The 19,171-nt window shown below is 40.8% G+C and overlaps 1 protein-coding gene across 25 annotated transcripts in view; it reads left to right on the top strand.

Annotated features, from left to right (window-relative positions):
• The window catches only part of TSHZ3 (teashirt zinc finger homeobox 3), a 331,665-nt gene that overhangs the window by 85,672 nt on the left and 226,822 nt on the right, over positions 1-19,171 (top strand). For 19 of the 25 annotated variants that reach the window (XR_012222305.1, XR_012222302.1, XR_012222300.1 and 16 more), the window contains one exon: positions 10,633-10,717. The exons of 1 other annotated variant lie outside the window; for it this stretch is intronic. The gene's annotated coding sequence lies outside the window, so the exon portion shown is untranslated. Of the gene's footprint in view, positions 1-7,899; positions 8,003-10,632; positions 10,718-19,171 lie in introns of all 25 variants that reach the window. 5 more of the 25 variants (XR_012222309.1, XR_012222299.1, XM_073555005.1 and 2 more) reach the window with 1 other exon arrangement.

Here is a 19,171-nt window from a genome sequence, read left to right on the forward strand (position 1 = left end):
GTTATGATTTATTCACACTGCGGGGCTGGGAATCTGGCGCCTGTGCGGTGAGTCTCTGCGGCTGTCCCCATCTCCCTCCTGCGCGGCTGAATTTGTTGCCTGTCTAGTGCAGATCTCTGCGCCTGTAATACATTGGAAAGAAGCGGAGGGCTGTAAAGCTGGCATACTATTTGCATAGAACCTCTAGGATATCCTGATTTTTCTTAACCACCTTTCCACTATCCAAAGAAAAACTAGCAATTTGTGTTGTGCCCTCCAAGTCCTTAGCCCTGATAATTGTAGCTAATAGATGTCCCGCACTTTCACCTTCCGTAAAGAATTTGTTTAGTAAAAAAAAGTTTATTGGAAGCCTGAGACATCAGATACTCTTTTAATGCCGTTTGTTCCCTCTCAAGGGCAACTTTTTCCTCTTCAGTAGGATCTGTCCCCAGTTCGCATTCTGCTTTGGTAAGGCCTTGTATCAAGTTATTACTGAGTTCTCTAGTCTTCATTTTCATAGTACAGATTTCGCTAATATATAGTCCAACAACAAATGACTTCATGGTGTCCCACACTATGGGGGTCGGGGGCTGTATCCTCATTTATATTAAAATATTCCAGTATATTTGTCTGCAGAGAGCCTCATATTAGTTGGATCCTGAAGGGGTTTAAGCTCCAGGGAATTCTTATGAGTTGATCTGGACTCCCTAATGAAAGGTGAATACGAAGAGGTGAATGATCTGATACATCCCTGGATAAGTAAGTAGTTAAGTGTATATATAGTAGCACTAGTAAGTTTCTAACAGCCAGATCAATTCTATATAAGGAGTGATGGGAACTCGAGTAACATGAAAATTGTCGGACCCCTGGGGTTTTTTGTATGGCCCATATGTCAACGTATCTTATCTCTTCTATCAGCCTAGCAAGGGAGGCCTGGACGTTCTCGGGAATTATACCAGAATGAAGTTTATCCTAGTGAGGATGCAATTTAACTATTAAAATCTTCTACTATAATGGTTGGGACCTCAGAAAAAGTGCCAATAAAAGCCAGTATGTTTTTTTTTAACCGGTTCCCCCAAGTAGGGTCGAAGCACATATATTGCAACCAGAATACATTTTATGCTATGGATAGTACAAAGTGTGCAGACATATATACCATCAGAATCTACCGAGGACCTAATGCAAGAAAAGGGGACCGATCTGTGGATCAAAACACTCACCCCCCCAGAATGCGTTGAGTACAGTGAGTGGTATTCCTAGTTAATTTCCCCTCTTTGCATTATGTGAACCTTATCCATCACCATGTGTGTTTCAGAAATGCAGAGAATAGCTGGGTGGAACTGCTTTAACTACATAAAAAACGCGCATCTCTTAGTAGCATCCCCCATCCCTGAACATTTTTTGCTACTATGTCTAACGTTGATGCCATAGTGGTAGAATGTGTCATTTCTAGACTGCAGGTTTCCTTGGTCCATGTGGTAGCTGTAAATTGTATCTCTAAATGCTGCTGACTGATCCACCTTAACTGTAATATTTTAGCTGGAGCTACGATTTGAGTATGAACCAGACGTTTGTACCCATGTTATAGGTCTGGGAGATTTAAGGGGTTAAATATTTTCAAGGTTGAAAGTAGACTTAAGTCCATTGGGTTCAACTTATAGCCTAAATCTTGATCAATGTTTTACATAAAGTTTACACAGGTGGCTTTATTTGCAAATAAATGAAATAACAAGTGCTCACTTTTTATACCCTGCTGTTACCAATGCTCATCTCTTTTTCCCCTTGGCCACAGACTTCACAGTCCATAAATCCAATATCACATCTTCAGCCATACAGTGTTATACTGCCCAAGACCAGTGATTGGTTGTAGACGTCAAGTAGGGTATATACGGGCTGTGAAGTCTACAGGCAATGTAGACTGAAAATGAGCAAGCAGCATCGGGGACGTGGCAATGGAACGGTTTGGGGAGGTATAGGTGAATACATGTACTTCTTTCTGTCTGCAGCTTATGTATTCTCCTGGAAAACCCATTTCATGATTTTTATTTTTTTGGGGGGGGGAGGTGGGGGGGAATGCAGCCGCTCTTACTTTATTCTGTGGTACCCAGCATTGTTACCACTTCCTCTCTACCATACTGTATGTAGAGAACACACTTTCTGTATAAATACTGAAAGCAGAATTGCTCTACATACAAGTCACACTGTACTAATAGCACAGTCTTGTATTCATTTTCTATTCATAGCCAAGCAATATGGAATCATTTGATCTGTATTACTCTCCGTGAATCATAAAGAGACTTGAGGTTTTTACATTTTATTCTGTTTTGCCGTTATCTTAGGAAAGACACGCCACGAGCATCAGCGTTCCCAACACAAAAGTTGTTAAAAGGATTAAATTCACTTTTTATGCTCATCTAAAAAATAATCGATCCCACCTTAGAAAAGACATCAAAACCTGGTTCTCCAGCACTGTAAACCCCAAAGCAATGCTATTACCTCGTAATTCTGCACTTATTAAAACAAATGTATTTTCTGCTTATCTCATTTGATTGTTTTTCAAAATGAAACGTCTAATGTCTTCAAATGCTCAACATATGTTTTATTCATGACGTGTATTTGTCAGAGGTTTTTATGTATTTTTTTCTGGATTTTTAATATTCCGCCTCATTTGCTTATGAACTTGAATGTTTTGCACAAAGTTGGTACATTGCTATGAACCCAGAAAAAATAAATACGAAAGAATTCACAATTTAAAAAAAAAAAAAAGTTGTAAGTTTCTGCATCCATATGATCATTATTTCTCCTTGGAGGCAATAAGATAAAATTGGTGTCCCACTGAATCCTTGAACAGTAGGACGTATTGATTATGTTCTTGGCTTCAGAAAAGAAAGCCAGTAGTTACAGCCAGTGATATTTGTAAGTGTGTTATTCAAGTGTGTATTTGGAATAAATACATAAGTAATCTGAGCTCTTCCTTTATCAGGGAAGGTTGTGTTAGTCTTTTATTGTTAATAGACTATAAAATGTTTTTATCTGCCATAGGGTGACTTATGACTGAACCCTCTGTATACAACATTACTGTAATCTAGCATTACATATAGATACCAAATTCTAGCAATTTGCCTTTTTAGGAATTGTAGTCTACCTAAGGTCACTCATAATTTTATGTTTGTCTTATAATATCAACCATTTTATCCAACAGTATTTCCTATGCTTGGTCTACTGCGCATCAAGCTCTGTATCTCTCTCTTATCTGCTTAGTCGAGTATAACTCTCGGTCATTCAATCAATCATCGCTCGCCAGGCAGTTCTATCCCGCGTTGCTTCTTTCAGTTTGCCATTGCTTAATCCCATGTCATCCTTCATTTTGTCAATCTAGTTGGTTCTTGGCCATCCTATTCTTCTGCTAATATTCTGTTCGATGATTGACTTTGTATATTGTGGCCAAAATTATCTAGTTTTTGTTTTAGCTTCCTGTGACAGTTTTGACTCAACTTGGTCTAAGACTTTTCCTATGGTGATCCTCGCTCTCCATGGAATCAAGCTCTGTATAAAGAAGTAAAAACTGGGTTTCTAAGGAATGCCATTCTCCCATCAGAGAATTGGAGCGTGGTGCTGACAAGTCTACCCATAAATATACGTGTTTACATCCTCAGACAGGGTTTCCAATTCTTGACTAAACTAGAGGAGTTTGAGACTTTTCATGTTGTTCAATATGTTCATCATGAATATTGCACCAACCTTGTCTATTATTTTTCATGTAGACCAATGTGTTCATAATGGGGGACCACCTGCTTGATTCTTGTTTCTTGATTGTAGATCTTTACAGTAACAATATAATGGAGTAATTTTCTGACAAGCCATAAGTTTACAATTAGAGCAAATGAAACAGGCCATACATAAATGTTCGGCATCGACTGTATTATGCTTGTCATGTACACATTTCTCCGCAATTGATGTAGACTGTGACTGTAAGAGTTAATTTATCTCCTCTTACTCAATCTCTGTTATAGCCTGAAAAATGAGCATAAATCACACCTCAACACAGTTTACAAACCTTGGATACACAACATGCTGCCATGGATTCTTTAGAGCAGGGTTCCCCAATTCCTGTCCTCAAGGCCCATGCTTTCAGGATTTCCTTAGTATTGCCCAGGTTATAATTGCATCACCTGTACAATACAAGGGAAATCCTGAAAATCCTGTTCCCTTAGGCCGGGTGCAAACGATTCGGAAGTAGCAGTGTTTTTGGCGCACCACATGTTCGCGGTGACCAAAGCTCTGCCGTCTATTAAACGAAGGTGAATCCGCATGTGTTGACTGAACCGTGCGGATTCACCATGTTCAATACATTTTATGGGCAAAAATTCTCTTGTGGAGCCTAGTGTCTCCGCAAGAGGAATTGACATGCTGCGGTCTGGAGCGACGCTCCGTATGTCAGTGTCCGAGTGTGATCCGCAGGCGTCTGTGGACATGGGATTTCTTGAAGTCCCATCCTCTAAGCTGTAACAGCTGGCCGCTGCAGATTTGACGATGCTTAACCCCTTAACGACCGCCGATATGCCTTTTAACGGCGGTAATTAAGGGTACTTAAACCACAGCGCAGTGAATTCACGGTGCTTTGGAGTAAGTAAATAGCGCCCCCCAGTGTCCGATTTTCTCCCGGGGTCTCGGCTGCAGGGGGTAGCCGAGACCCCAGAGAACATGAATCGGGTCAGTTTTTACCGACTCCGCTTTTGCAATCGCCGTTGTTAAATCTATAACGGCGATCGCAAAAAAAAGCTGCAATTTTGCATTTAAATTCTCTTTCCTCTGATGTGATCGCAAATAAGAGGAGAGAGAAATAGGATCCCCAATCCCCCCGGTACCTCTCCGTGCTACTGGGTCCCCTCCAGGTGGTCCTGCGTCCCGCCGGCGTCCTCCGGTGGGCACCGCCATCTTGGATCCGGAGAAAATGGCGGGCGCATGCGCAGTGTGCCCGCCGGAAATCTGCAGGCTCCGGCTGGCAGATTCCATTCAGTCATTTTGATCACTATGATAAACTATCATAGTGATTAAAATAAAAAAAATAGTAAATAACCCCCCTCCCCTTTATCACCCCCTTAGTTCGGCAAATATAATAAAATAAAGAAAATATTTTTTTTTTCAATTTTCCGTTAGGGCTAGGGTTTGGATTAGGGTTAGGGATGTGTTGGGGTTAGGGTTGGAGCAATAATTGAGGGGTTTCCACTGTATCAACTTTGGGGTTCTAAAAATTGGGGGCTAAAAAATCACTTTTGTGGAAATAAAAAAGACTTTTTCTTTTCACGGCTCTGTGTTATAAACTTCTTTGAATCACTTGGGGATTCAAAGTGCTCACCACACATCTAGATAAGCTCCTTGGGGGGGGTCTAGTTTTCAAAATGGTGTCACTTGTGGGGGGTTTCCACTGTTTAGGTACATCAGGGGCTCTCCAAAAGCAACATGACACCCGCAGACCATTCCATCAAAGTCTGCATTCCAAAACGTCACTACTTCCCTTCCGAGCCCCAACGTGTACCCATACAGTAGTTTTCTCCCACATGTGAGGTATCAGCGTACTCAGGACAAATTGGACAAGAACTTTTGGGGTCCAATTCCTCCTGGTACCCTTGGGAAAATAAAAAATTGGTGGCTAAAAGATGTTTGTGGAAAAAATAGGATTTTTTTATTTTCATGCCTGGGCATTATAAACTTCTGTGAAGCACTGGGGGGTGCAAAGTTCTCACCACACATCTAGATAAGTTCCTTGGGGGGGTCTAGTTTCCAAAATGGTGTCATTTGTGGGGGGTTTCCACTGTTTTGGTACATCAGGGGCTCTCCAAACGCGACATGGTGTCCGATCTCCATTCCAGCCAAAAAGTCAAATGGCGCTGCTTCCCTTCTGAGCTCTGCCATGCGCCGAAACAGTGGTTGCCCCCCACATATCAGGTATCAGCATACTCAGGACAAACTGCACAATAACTTTTGCAGTCCAATTTCTCCTGTTACCCTTGGTAAAATAAAAAAAATTGAACCTGAAGTATTTTTTTTGTGAAAAAAAGTTAAATGTTCATTTTTTTTTTTAAATATTGAAAAAATTCCTGTGAAGCACCTGAAGGGTTAATAAACTTCTTGAATGTGGTTTTGAGCACTTTAAGGGGTGCAGTTTTTAGAATGGTGTCACTTTTGGGTATTTTCTATCATATAGACCCTTCAAAGTGGCTTCAAATGTGATGTGGTCCTTAAAAATAAAATGGTGTTGCAAAAATGAGAAATCGCTGGTCAACTTTTAACCCTTATAACTTCCTAACAAAAAAAACTTTGGTTCCAAAATTGTGCTGATGTAAAGTAAACATGTGGGAAATGTTACTTAGCAAGTTTTTTGTGTGCCGTATCAATGTGATTTAAGTCAGGGGTCCCCAACCACCGGTCCGCGGCCCAGCATCGGGCCGTTGCAGTGCCCTTGCCGGTCCGCGGACAGAAGGGGAGCCGGCGGCGGTGCAGCAGCTGATACTCACACTGCATCCCGCGGCGGCTTCATCCAGCGCTGAGCCGTCACGTGTACCGCTCATTTAAGGTCATGAATATGGACGCCACTCATCTCCCATAGGCGTGGCGTCCATATTCATAGACCTTAATGAGCGGAATCACGTGACCGCTCCGCACAGGAGCTGAAGCGCCGCGAGATGCAGGGAGGGAAGTTCAGCCGAAGGAAGGTCAGCGATGTGAGGGTAAGTATGATGGGGGAGGATGGGGAAGCCGAGCGGAGCCATATATACAAGGGAGAGAGTGGGAACGGAGCCATATATACAAGGGAGGGAGAGTGGGAGCGGAGCCTTATATACAAGGGAGAGTGGGAGCGGAGCCATATATACAGGGGAGGGAGAGTGGGAGCGGAGCCTTATATACAAAGGAGGGAGAGTGGAAGCGGAGCCATATATACAAGGGAGGGAGAGTGGGAGCGGAGCCATATATACAGGGGAGGGAGAGTGGGAGCGGAGCATTATATACAAAGGAGGGAGAGTGGGAGCGGAGCCTTATATACAAAGGAGGGAGAATGGGAGCGGAGCCATATATACAAAGGAGGGAGAATGGGAGGGGAGCCATATATACAAGGGAGAGTGGGAACGGAGCCATATATACAAGGGAGGCTGGGAGAGTGGGAGCGGAGCCTTATATACAAGGGAGGGAGAGTGGGAGCAGAGCCTTATATACAAGGGAGGGAGAGTGGGAGCTGAGCCATATATACAGGGGAGGGAGAGTAGGAGCGGAGCCTTATATACAAGGGAGAGAGAGTGGGAGCGGAGCCATATATACAAGGGAGAGAGAGTGGGAGCAGAGCCTTATATACAAGAGAGGGAGAGTGGGAGCGGAGCCATATATACAGGGGAGGGAGAGTGGGAGCGGAGCCATATATACAGGGGGGGGAAAGTGGGAGCGGAGCCTTATATACAAGGGAGGGAGAGTGGGAGCGGAGCCATGTATACAAGGGAGGGAGAGTGGGAGCGGAGCCATGTATACAAGGGAGGGAGAGTGGGAGCGGAGCCATGTATACAAGGGAGGGAGAGTGGGAGCGGAGCCATGTATACAAGGGAGGGAGAGTGGGAGCGGAGCCATGTATACAAGGGAGGGAGAGTGGGAGCGGAGCCATGTATACAAGGGAGGGAGAGTGGGAGCGGAGCCATGTATACAGGATGGGAGGGTGGGAGCAGAGCCATGTATACAGGATGGGAGGGTGGGAGCGGAGCCATGTATACAAGGATGGGACAGGGGAGCCATGCATACAACAGGGGGAGCCACACAGAGCTGGACAGGACGGGGGGAACCACACATACATTTTCTGATGATTAGAAAATAATCAGCATGTACAGAACTCCAGTACAATTTTTCTTAAGTGCTCAATGCTCCATTTCCTTGTAGGTTCCAATCATCATTAGCAGTGACGATCATCAGTAGAAGTAGCCCAGTGCTCCCACTGAAACAGAGAAACAAGCCAGGTGCTCCCACTCATTCAAAACCTATGGTGAGTTGAGTCACATTAAAAATGTTATAATTAAATTATAAGTATGCACTGCTAAACTACAACCACGTCCATAGCCCCGCCCCCTTATGACCAAAGCCCCGCCCCTGTCACACCTCCATCCCTGCCAGGCCATGGAAGAATGGTCTTGCTTCAAGCCGGTCCCTGGTGCAAAAAAGGTTGGGGACCACTGATTTAAGTGAATAAAAATTCAGAGTTGGAAAATTGCAAATTTTTCGCCAAATTTCCATTTTTTTCACAAATAACCGCAAGTTATTTGAATGAAATTTTACCACTAACATGAAGTACAATATGTCATGAGAAAACACTGTCAGAATCACCGAGATCCATGGAAGCGTTTCAGAGTTATTACCTCATAAAGGGACAGTGGTCAGAATTGTAAAAATTGGCCCGGTCATGAACGTGCAAACCACCCTTGGGGCTTAAGGGGTTAAGCTGCAAACAGGCTCTGTCGCTAAGGGGTTAAGTATGCTGTGTCAAACCTGCAGCAAATTTGTTTCCTGTGCACATACCCTAGCAGTGCCTAAGGGTATGTGCACACGGTGCGGATTCTGCTGCGTTGTACAGTACCTTTATTTCCTATGGCAATAAAAAAAAAAAAGCTGTGCACATGCTGCGGTTTTTTCCGCGCGGTTTTGCTGCGGTTTACAATCTGCAGCATGTCAATTGTTTGGTGCAGAAACGCTGCAGTTTTACACCTCATCCATTATGAGGTGTAAAACCGCAGATAAACTGCAGGACTTTTGTCCTGCGGATTTACCTGCGGTTTTCTCTACAAAATCCGCACACCCAAAAAACTATGTGTGCACATAGCCTAACTCTAATAGTGTGTAGTATAAACACTGTTCTGATTGTGGACAATATTGAAAGAAGCAGAAATAGAAAGTGGTTAGTGTGTGAATCGGGTTACTTCAAGTAAAACAGGTTGAAAGATGAGAGTTGTTCCAGACCTTGCCATAAGACAGGTGTACTGTTGTATTTCACTGTGAATGGGGTTGGCCAAGATTAAAAAATGTATGACCTATCCCTGATTATCTAGTCCCAAATATCCCACTGTTCAAGAAAAACCTTCAATAAAACAGACTAAAACAAATTAACGCAAAAAAACTCACCCTTTTTCATGATGCTTGGGGGGGGGGGGCACATCATAATTTCAATTAATAATTTGCACATTCATTTTTTTTTTTCTCCTGGAGTTTCTCTTGACTGGATATCATCAGTGAAAACAGGATTATCTTGCAATGCATACTAGTCTGTTTTTCTTTTTGATACTATATATGCATTCTTTAGCAGACCATCAGCAAACTAAAAAAAAACATTCTCTTTCTTGTAGAAGTGATGGATACAGTGTTTAGCATTGTTGCTTTGTAGCGATGGGGTCCTCTGTTCAAATCCCAATAAAACAGCATCTACAAGGAGTTTGAATGTTTTTTCACCATGTTTGCATGTGTTGTTTTAAGATTCTACAGTTTCTTCCTTCCATCCAAATACTGATAGTGAATAGTAGATTGTGTGTCCCAATGGGGACAATGATGATGTCTGTAAAGCGCTATGGAATATGATGGCGCTGTATAAGCCATAGCTGACATCTGGCTCGCGGGCACCGTTGGATGGATACCTCTCCCTCTGTTGCTTAAGAAACGTCTTGAATGATATAACCATGAGCTAAGGTTATTACAACTTTTCTAAAAAAAAATGGTGCCTCTCCCAACTCTTGGTTATTTCTAACCCGAGAGATGATAAAAACATGATATAATCCCAAAATTCAGAGTTTTTAAAAAAATTTAGAAATCTATATAAAAAATTAACTACTAAAGATAAAGATGCAAACCTTTTTTTTTTGCTTGGCGGATCCATTTTTTTCCCCATTGAGTTGAATTACCGGGGCCATACAGTATATCAGGATGCGAGGTCATATATATCAGCATGGGGATAAAATATATAAATATATATATATATATATATATATATATATATATATATATATATATATATATAATTAATATATCAAGAAGGGGGGCTCATATACCAGGATGGGGACATATACCAGGATGAGTGATATTCGTAAAGAATTGGGGGACATTACCCCTATTACAGTGTTAGCAGCAGATACCCTCCCCCATAACTGCATTATGACCACATTTTTTGCTTCAATTTTTTTTTCTATTTTCCGCTTCTAAAACCTAGATGCTTCCTATGTTTCAGTGTGTTTTATAGGCTGAGAAATACGGTATTCCAGGCTTGTTTAGGATTTAAGTATATTGGGATTAGGTGCAGTAGTGTCAAGGTGGTTTGGATACCTTATTTAGTATGCATCCCATTGTGGTTTGGTAAACAATGTTATTGTACTTTGAGACTGAGTGTTATTCGGCACTCTATGATATTGGGAAAAGGTGCAATATGTTCTGGTTCTTTCTAGATTACCATTCATGCTAATCCATTTATTTTATTGCATACATCCTATTGTGGCTAGTGGCAGAAGAGTACTGAACTAATTATTTTATCATTTATATACAGTCCTTTACCCCAAGTTTTCTATCCAAGGTATACTTTAAACCCTGCCATTGTACTTTATCCTGCTGTCTATTTCAACAACATCTCTCCCCTTATAGGGCCTTACAGTGCTGTTTACAGAGAGTCAACAGTGAGCGGGGGATGCCATCAGCGCAGGTTTAGGGTTCCAACCTCCAAGGCAAGGTAGGGAAACAACAGTGTTGTAATAAGGTCTTCTCACACTCCCCCTTTTTCCCTGTATCAGACAAATAGTAATGTGTTGGCCATTCAATTTGGCATTTATGTCTTTGTATATATATTCTTGATTTGCTTTTTTAAAGTATTCTAATGAACAGTGAAGGTTTAACTTTGTCATTTAAGAGATATTTAGTGATCAAGCCGGTGATTTATTACGCTATATAAGCGAGTAAACAGTGTATTTATACAGTCATGGCCAAATGTATTGACACCCCTGCAATTCTGTCAGATAATACTCAGTTTCTTCCTGAAAATGATTGCAAACACAAATTCTTTGGTATTATTATCTTCATTTAATTTGTCTTAAATGAAAAAAACACAAAAAGAATTGTCCTAAAGCCAAATTGGATATAATTCCACACCAAACATAACAAAGAGGGTGGACAAAAGTATTGGCACTGTTCGAAAAATCATGTGATGCTTCTCTAATTTGTGTAATTACCAGCACCTATAACTTACCTGTGGCACCTAACAGGTGTTGGCAATAACTAAATTACACTTGCAGCCAGTGACATGGATTAAAGTTGACTCAACCTCTGTCCTGTGTCCTTGTGTGTACCACATTGAGCATGGAGAAAAGAAAGAAGACCAAAGAACTGTCTGAGGACTTGAGAAACCAAATTGTGAGGAAGCATGAGCAATCTCAAGGCTACAAGTCCATCTCCAAAGACCTGAATGTTCCTGTGTCTACCGTGCGCAGTATCATCAAGAAGTTTAAAGCCCATGGCACTGTGGCTAACCTCAGGACGGAAAAGAAAAATTGACAAGAGATTTCAACGCAAGATTGTGCGGATGTTGGATAAAGAACCTCCACTAACATCCAAACAAGTTCAAGCTGCCCTGCAATCCGAGAGTACAACGGTGTCAACCCGTACTATCCGTCGGCATCTGAATGAAAAGGGACTGTATGGTAGGAGACCCAGGAAGACTCCACTACTTACCCCGAGACACAAAAAAGCCAGGCTGGAGTTTGCCAAAACTTACCTGAAAAAGCCTAAAACAATTTGGAAGAATGTTCTCTGGTTAGATGAGACAAAAGTAGAGCTTTTAGGGCAAAAGCATCAACATAGAGTTTACAGGAGAAAAAAGAGGCATTCAAAGAAAAGTACACGGTCCCTACAGTCAAACATGGCGGAGGTTCCCTGATGTTTTAGGGTTGCTTTGCTGCCTCTGGCACTGGACTGCTTGACCGTGTGCATGGCATTATGAAGTCAGAAGACTACCAACAAATTTTGCAGCATAATTTAGGGCCCAGTGTGAGAAAGCTGGGTCTCCCTCAGAGGTCATGGGTCTTCCAGCAGGACAATGACCCAAAACACACTTCAAAAAGCACTAGAAAATGGTTTGAGAGAAAGCACTGGAGACTTCTAAGGTGGCCAGCAATGAGTCCAGACCTGAATCCCATAGAACACCTGTGGAGAGATCTAAAAATGGCAGTTTGGAGAAGGCACCCTTCTAATATCAGGGACCTGGAGTAGTTTGCCAAAGAAGAATGGTCTAAAATTCCAGCAGAGCATTGTAAGAAACTCATTGATGGTTACCGGAAGCGGTTGGTCGCAGTTATTTTGGCTAAAGGTTGTGCAACCAAGTATTAGGCTGAGGGTGCCAATACTTTTGTCCGGCCCATTTTTGGAGTTTTGTGTGAAATGATCAATGTTTTGCTTCATTCTCTTTTGTGATTTTTCATTTAAGACAAATTAATTGAAGATAATACCAAAGAATTTGTGTTTGTAATCATTTTCAGGAAGAAACTGAAAATTATCTGACAGAATTGCAGGGGTGTCAATACTTTTGGCCATGACTGTATGGCCCATTTTAACAAGTGCAAGTAGGCCTTGACGATTAATTCAATCACAAGGGGGTTTCATCAGGACAGATCATTGTACTAGTATTTTTTTTTTTTTTATCAGAAAAGAAGTCCACGTTGCTGTAGCCGATACTGAATCATTTAGACTTTTCTACTAACTTGATTTTTAAATAATTTTTTTAAACAAAGAACACTATTTCTCTCCTTTGTAGAAGTATCTGCTCTGTTCCTGAGCATTGTTGTGCTCTACTGATTAATCGACCACTGACTCTGAATAGTACAAGCAAATGATACTCAACCGAGGTGATATTCAGAGCCGGTGATGGAACAGAGAAGTTTAAGTGAATTTCACTGAAGTTAAATTAGAAGAATACTACTTTCCCAGCAAATGGGAAAAGTTCTTTTTTATATATCTAAAAAGTAGAGGAGACTAGAATTTTATTTTTTCGTTAGATCGCTATGGAGAAAAGATGGAAATGTACTATTTTCTATGAAGGTAACAGTAATTCTCACAACATGAAAAGTGGATGAAAGAGGCGGCTAACCAGCCCCCCTATCTTTCCGTCGTGCTTCCCACAGTGCAGCATCCAAGCCAATCTCACAGGTGACTGCATTTATCATGCCGGGCTGTAAGTGTATCTTTACAACCATCCTGAATGCTGCCTGCGCATGGAAATTACCGACAAAAGAAATTAAGGGCAAGAACCCCATGATTAGTCTAATGCATTGATCAAGTCAATTCTTCTCTGTTTCACTGCCAACACGCTACATATAAAAGCGTCATTAAAGAAACTTTGCTGTCTCCATTACTAATGGTCTCTAGTTTGAGTATGCCCGGATGATTGACAGACTGAGACTTTGCCGCTTGTGTTGTCTGCAAAAGCCAAATCGGATCAACGGAAGCTTAAAGCAAGACATAAATTATAGATATGTGTCTGTTGCTTTGATGATGTGAGACTAGTAGGTGCATACCACTTCCATCACACAAAGAAACGCTCGCAAGCAGTCTTTTCTCTTTTTGTCACATCACATTTGACAAAACAGCGCTGGAAACACAAATGTTCTCTCTATTTTAACAAACTGTCTGCTCAAAGACTTAGTGCTTCAGCTTAGCGCTCTTGAACCGTGTAAGTGGCAAATGTTTACTGAGCAGGGAAGTTTTCAGGCTTTCATTCAACCCTTGGCTCACTACGATCTCTAATATTCCCAGTATGGTTAAAAACAGAAAAGAGCATTGCATAGCATGTATACATACAGTGATATTTTATTTAAAAAAAACAAACATATATTTTAAATGGATGATAAGCTGGGCATGAAAAATGGCAGCTGCATAAAATAGCAAAAAAAAAAAGAAAAAACATACACAACATTTACATTTCCCACTTCTCCAGCACCATTGGTCCCATCAATTACTGTTTAGATTTTGCCCCAACGGGTATGTGCCAGATCAGCACCTTAATGCTAAGTTAAGATTGGTGGTTGACTCCTGAACAATTTAGGGATGTAACAGTTGGAGGCTTTTTGGTTCATTTCAACTTAGTTGTTTTTTTTTCCCAACACAACCTGTTTTATATTTTTTTTATTTTTGGATTTTAACAGCCTTTAGTAGTGTGCTACAAGTTACACTTAACGATATCCACAAGTACAAAAGACAGTAGCCCCGTCCTTAAGGCTGTGTGCCCACGTTGTGTTTTTTAAGCGTTTTTGCAGCTTTTTTTTCCGCAGCGGAAACACTTAAAAAACGCTAACAAAACGCACCCCATGCAATGGGATCCCACAGTTGCTGTGTCAATGCTGCGGATTTTACCGCTACGGAATCGCATAGCTATAAAATGTTCATTATTTCTGCAGAATCGCAGCAATTCCGCGGCCATGAGATTGCATTGAAACGTTCACTTTTACTTCCTTAACTGAGGAAGTACGCAGCCCTCCATAGAGTCCCGAATGCTAATGTGAACGTAGTCTAACTGCTTTTAAGTTAAAAAAATAAATAAATAAAATAAATAAAATTCACTAGTGGCAAGGCCTTCAATCACCCTATTACTGCTGTATATTGGTAATTTGCATCATATTAGATTCTATACTAAGCAGAGGTGCTTTTCTTTCATCTGTTCCTTATCACACAATTGGTATAAGGCCACATTCACACATCTATGTGTCACGATTTATCACAGCTTCATCCGCTCCGTAAATGCTTAGAAAACGTTTCCAATCCTTTTCTATAGAAAATCTACTTTGTTGTTGAGTTTCTGGAGCTTTTTTGTTTTTCTCTTTTTAACTCCTGATGGAATAACAGAAAGTGCATGTCATTACATTGTGGATCCTAAAGGAGACCTATCCAAACTAAGCTTTGTGAAATCAAAAGGGTGCAAAAAAGCTTCAGGAACCAGACTTCCAAAACTCATCAAAACCTATTCTAGACCACTTAAGGAAGTTCATCCAAAAAAGAAAAATGCCTCAAAAAATCCCCAAAATAGGAGCGTTTCCAGAATCCATTTCCACTTGAAAAACCCATGGTTTTTGAATGCCTTAAAAAAAATTCTATGTGCGGATAGCTTCAGTTATGTTCTTTCTCCCATTTTACTTAATGCGGTTTAAGTCTAAAGAAAATAGTGGATTGTATAGTAAAAATTATTTTTATTATTATAATGCTATTTATTCCATGGCGCTTTACAATCTCACTCCTCCCTTTATACATGTCTACTGCTTATTAATATCCACTCCTGGCTTTGACATTAAAAACTGCAAAAAAAACATGGGAGCACATCCTTAGGTGCAAGTCTATATTAGAAACTATAAATTTACACTTGTATGTGCACTTGATAGGAAAGTGTTCGTCTTCACCTTCGATCTTCAGGTCTTTAAGCCATTGGGACTTTTTGATTACCGAATTTCGCCTCTCCACTTATTTTCTGATTATTTTTGGCCTTTCTTCAATGACAAATATAAATGAACATGACTATATTATCGTACATGTGATGTTTTAGTATATGCCCCTAGAAAAAAGTTCTCATGTCTTGTCGTTGTAAACTATTCTTTCTGTGCAAATTCTTTCTGTGCAAAATTGTGAATACCTTCACTTACCAATGCTAAAAACTTTTTAAAAAATTGCAAACTGGACACTCCTAATCCACACAGACCCCCCAGAAAACCCTTCCAAATTTAGTCGAAATTACTCTAGAATTTATTTTCTTTGTAAAAAACAGTCCATCGTCATCCGTACTTATGAATGACAAACTCATCATTAATTAATGGAATCAAAAAGGCATTCATCGCTAAAGCCAAACGACAAGGTCTTTTCAATTGCCGAACTATCCATAATAGATGTAATTTATTGGACTAAAAGCTTCTCTTTTCTGAAGCTCATCCTATATCCGTTCTCTGACAGACCAGACATTTCTCTTTCCCCTAAGGTCCAAAATTCTGCGAGGTGACATAATTCGGTACAAATCAGTCTATGAGTGTAACTAAGACTGTCCGAATTCCCTCTGGACCGTGACCCGCCCGGTAGCTCCATCACTTACTTAACTTCACCTTATTTTTAAGTAATGTTAACCAGAAGGGACTTGTTCAGCTCGCCACCTCTTGAGTGATGTGAATTATTTATATGGATTTCATGTGCGTCCGTTAAGCAACATACAACCAGTCAAAGTGCTGCTGTTTATTCATAGGCAGAAGGAGAGCGGCACTTTAATGTTATATTGCAGAGGGATGGGTGCTTTGAACTTTATGCAACAGGGAAAATGGAATCATAAGATTTATTGATTCTGGGTGACTGGATAGCATTCATACCGGCCTATATAAATGCATCATGACTCGCCCTCTGACTGTATCTGCAAAACTTCCACCCCAAGGTCATGCGAATATACATCCCACATGAACGAAATCTACAAAATTGTGTTTGCAATATGTTTTGGTGTAAGACCTGTTAACTACTGGTCCTTAGTAGAGCAGCGCACAAGTAAACTCTGCTACTCCTTTACCATACTTAGATTGTGTATGGAAGACCATAAATCCAGTGCCATGAGATGCAGACATTTTGTTATTGAGCTCCTTATTGGTGGATTCAAAACTAAATCACTTTATTATTAGTTTGATAATATTTTTCATTCCACAAACATCTGTAAACCAATTGCTAATAGGGGAACAAATATGCAGGCAAATTTTTCTGATGAGATGCTTAGCCATTTCAATTATTGCAAATTTATTGAAGCCCCAGATTACCCCAAAAAAATAAATAAAATGAGAACTTAGCCCAATTAGGCAATGTTCTTTTGTGTATGGGCACGCTCAGAAATATCCATTAATTGGTCTTGAGGTTAGTAGAGTTGGGTTAAGTCACTTTTTCTTGGAGATAATGAAGCACTACAACTCTTATTACAGTTCTTGCTGCTGAATAAATAGAAATAAATATTCATATGTTTATGTGGTTATGGAAAGAACTTTAAGCTAAAATATTTATCAGCTCTTGGGGTGTCCACCAATAATGTTATGCATATGGCCAGCCTAAAAGCCCCACACATATTACATGAAAGTCATCTGAACTCATTTCAGCAGTACCATATGTTGTGTATTTGGAACTCTCGACTCTTCCCTTATCAATTATATTAAGGGAGATAGATGCCTGGCAGCGGCCTGTCCCCACTGACAAAAATATTAAAGCTCAGCTGAGTCGAATATTCATGTTATGAGGGAATCAAGGAAGAAAGATGACAGCCAAGTGAATTTTTGGTTGACTGCTATCGCAAGTGTATGGCCAGTTTAATACTATGTTCACCTCACATTTGGTGCCTAAATTAGATGTTCATGCTTCAAATATGCTGCTGATATAAGCATATGTTTGCCTGCACATGTAAAGTGTTATTCTTATCTTTAGAAGTTATAACCTATGAAGAGGATCGGTGATAACTTGCTGATTCCTGGGTGTCCAACTGCTAGGCCCTCTACCTATCCCAAGAATGCTGCTCTGCAGAAGCTTGTCTTATTAATTTGGCCAAGCATGCACACCACTGCTCCATTCATTTTCTATGGGACTGCTGTAAAATGCAGGACCTGTATTCTGCCATCTCTGGCAGTCACATAAAGAATGAATTGAGTAGTGGTGTGTAGGAGCAGTTACGGGTCCATTCGGTCTGGAGTTGGTTGGAGTCTCAGCAGTCGGACCCCAACTTATCATGTACCTTTTAAATATGTAGTCACTTACTAGGCATTAACTTTTTAGGCAGAAGCTACACAGTGACTTTGGCCACTACACAAATTGCACAGTCTAAGAGCGCTATGTTTCGCTGTTACATTGATACGTAACATAGTGGAGTGGGGTCACATTGTGACCTCATGGTACAGTGACTGCAACAAGCCGCAACAATTTGTACCCAGTTGTACCCAGTCAGTATGTCTTTGGAATGTAGGAGGAAACTGGGAGAAACTCAAGAAAACACAGGGAGAACATATAAACGCCTTGCAGATGCTGTCCTTGGTTGGATTTGAACCCAGGACCTCAGCACTACAAAGCAACAGTGCAAACCACTGAGCCACCATCCTGTCTTAAGGTTCACAGTTCACTGTAATGTTGCAGCAGCAACTAGTGATCACAGCAAAGGTCGTTGTGTAGTCTCAGCCTTAATCACAGATTCCAAATAGCTATTGGCTATACACAGTTAAGTACTAAAAATGTGAAATGTAACTAATAAATGGAAAGGACCCTATCCTTATGCGAAAAGACAAGATATGTTTTGCGTTCATCTATTCCACATTATATAGTCACTCCATATGTTCACCTGCATCTCAAAAACATGTCCAATGTCCACCTTTTTTCTTGTTTTTTTAATTTACTGTGGACAAAGCTTAAACTTTTATATCTGCTCTGATTCATTATTGTCTTACTGTAATTACAGTAACTCACAACTAATCACTAAACTCTCCTTAGTCCATCCTGAATGCCGCAGCCATGTCTATCCAACCCCTACACAGGTGAATCCACCCTGTGCTAGTCACTGCACCGATCGCCTATCCATTTTAAAATATAACAAAAAAGTACTACTTTCACCCGCAAACCTCACCACAGTTCTGTGTCACCCTACATCTCCTCACCTCTGACTACCACTCTAAAAGTTCTCTGTTTTTTCAAGGATCTAAGATTAACCCATTCCATAACTGAACCTATCACTCCCTTCTTCAAGACTTTTATCATCCTGTATCAGTTCCATGCGCGACTTTAGGTTATCATATTCCCAGCATCCATGGTTCTACGCGTGCTCTAAGGGTGTGTGCACACTAGGGTGACCGCAAAAAAATCGATGTCGGAATTTTGTCCGTCTGGACCCCACAAAACGATTCCCCTTTCCAGATATTGAGAGAGCCAAAATTTGAGCTCGATCAAACGACGTTAACCCGTGCCGCTCGTCGCTCAAAGTTTGAAAAAATCCAAATTGAGGTATTTTAAGATTTAGGTATTTTGCATAGTCTGTTAGACTATAAAGAATGTGACAACAACATTGCAGAAATAGCCCTGACCAAATTTTCGAACCATTTGTGGTATTTGAATGCAGAGTTGGTGGGATTATCGTTTTTTGATCCCACCATTACAGACAATG

This window comes from Dendrobates tinctorius, unplaced genomic scaffold (genome assembly GCF_039654945.1).
Source record: "Dendrobates tinctorius isolate UK_male_01 unplaced genomic scaffold, ASM3965494v1 ptg000214l, whole genome shotgun sequence".
Classification (NCBI taxonomy): Eukaryota; Metazoa; Chordata; class Amphibia; order Anura; family Dendrobatidae; genus Dendrobates; species Dendrobates tinctorius.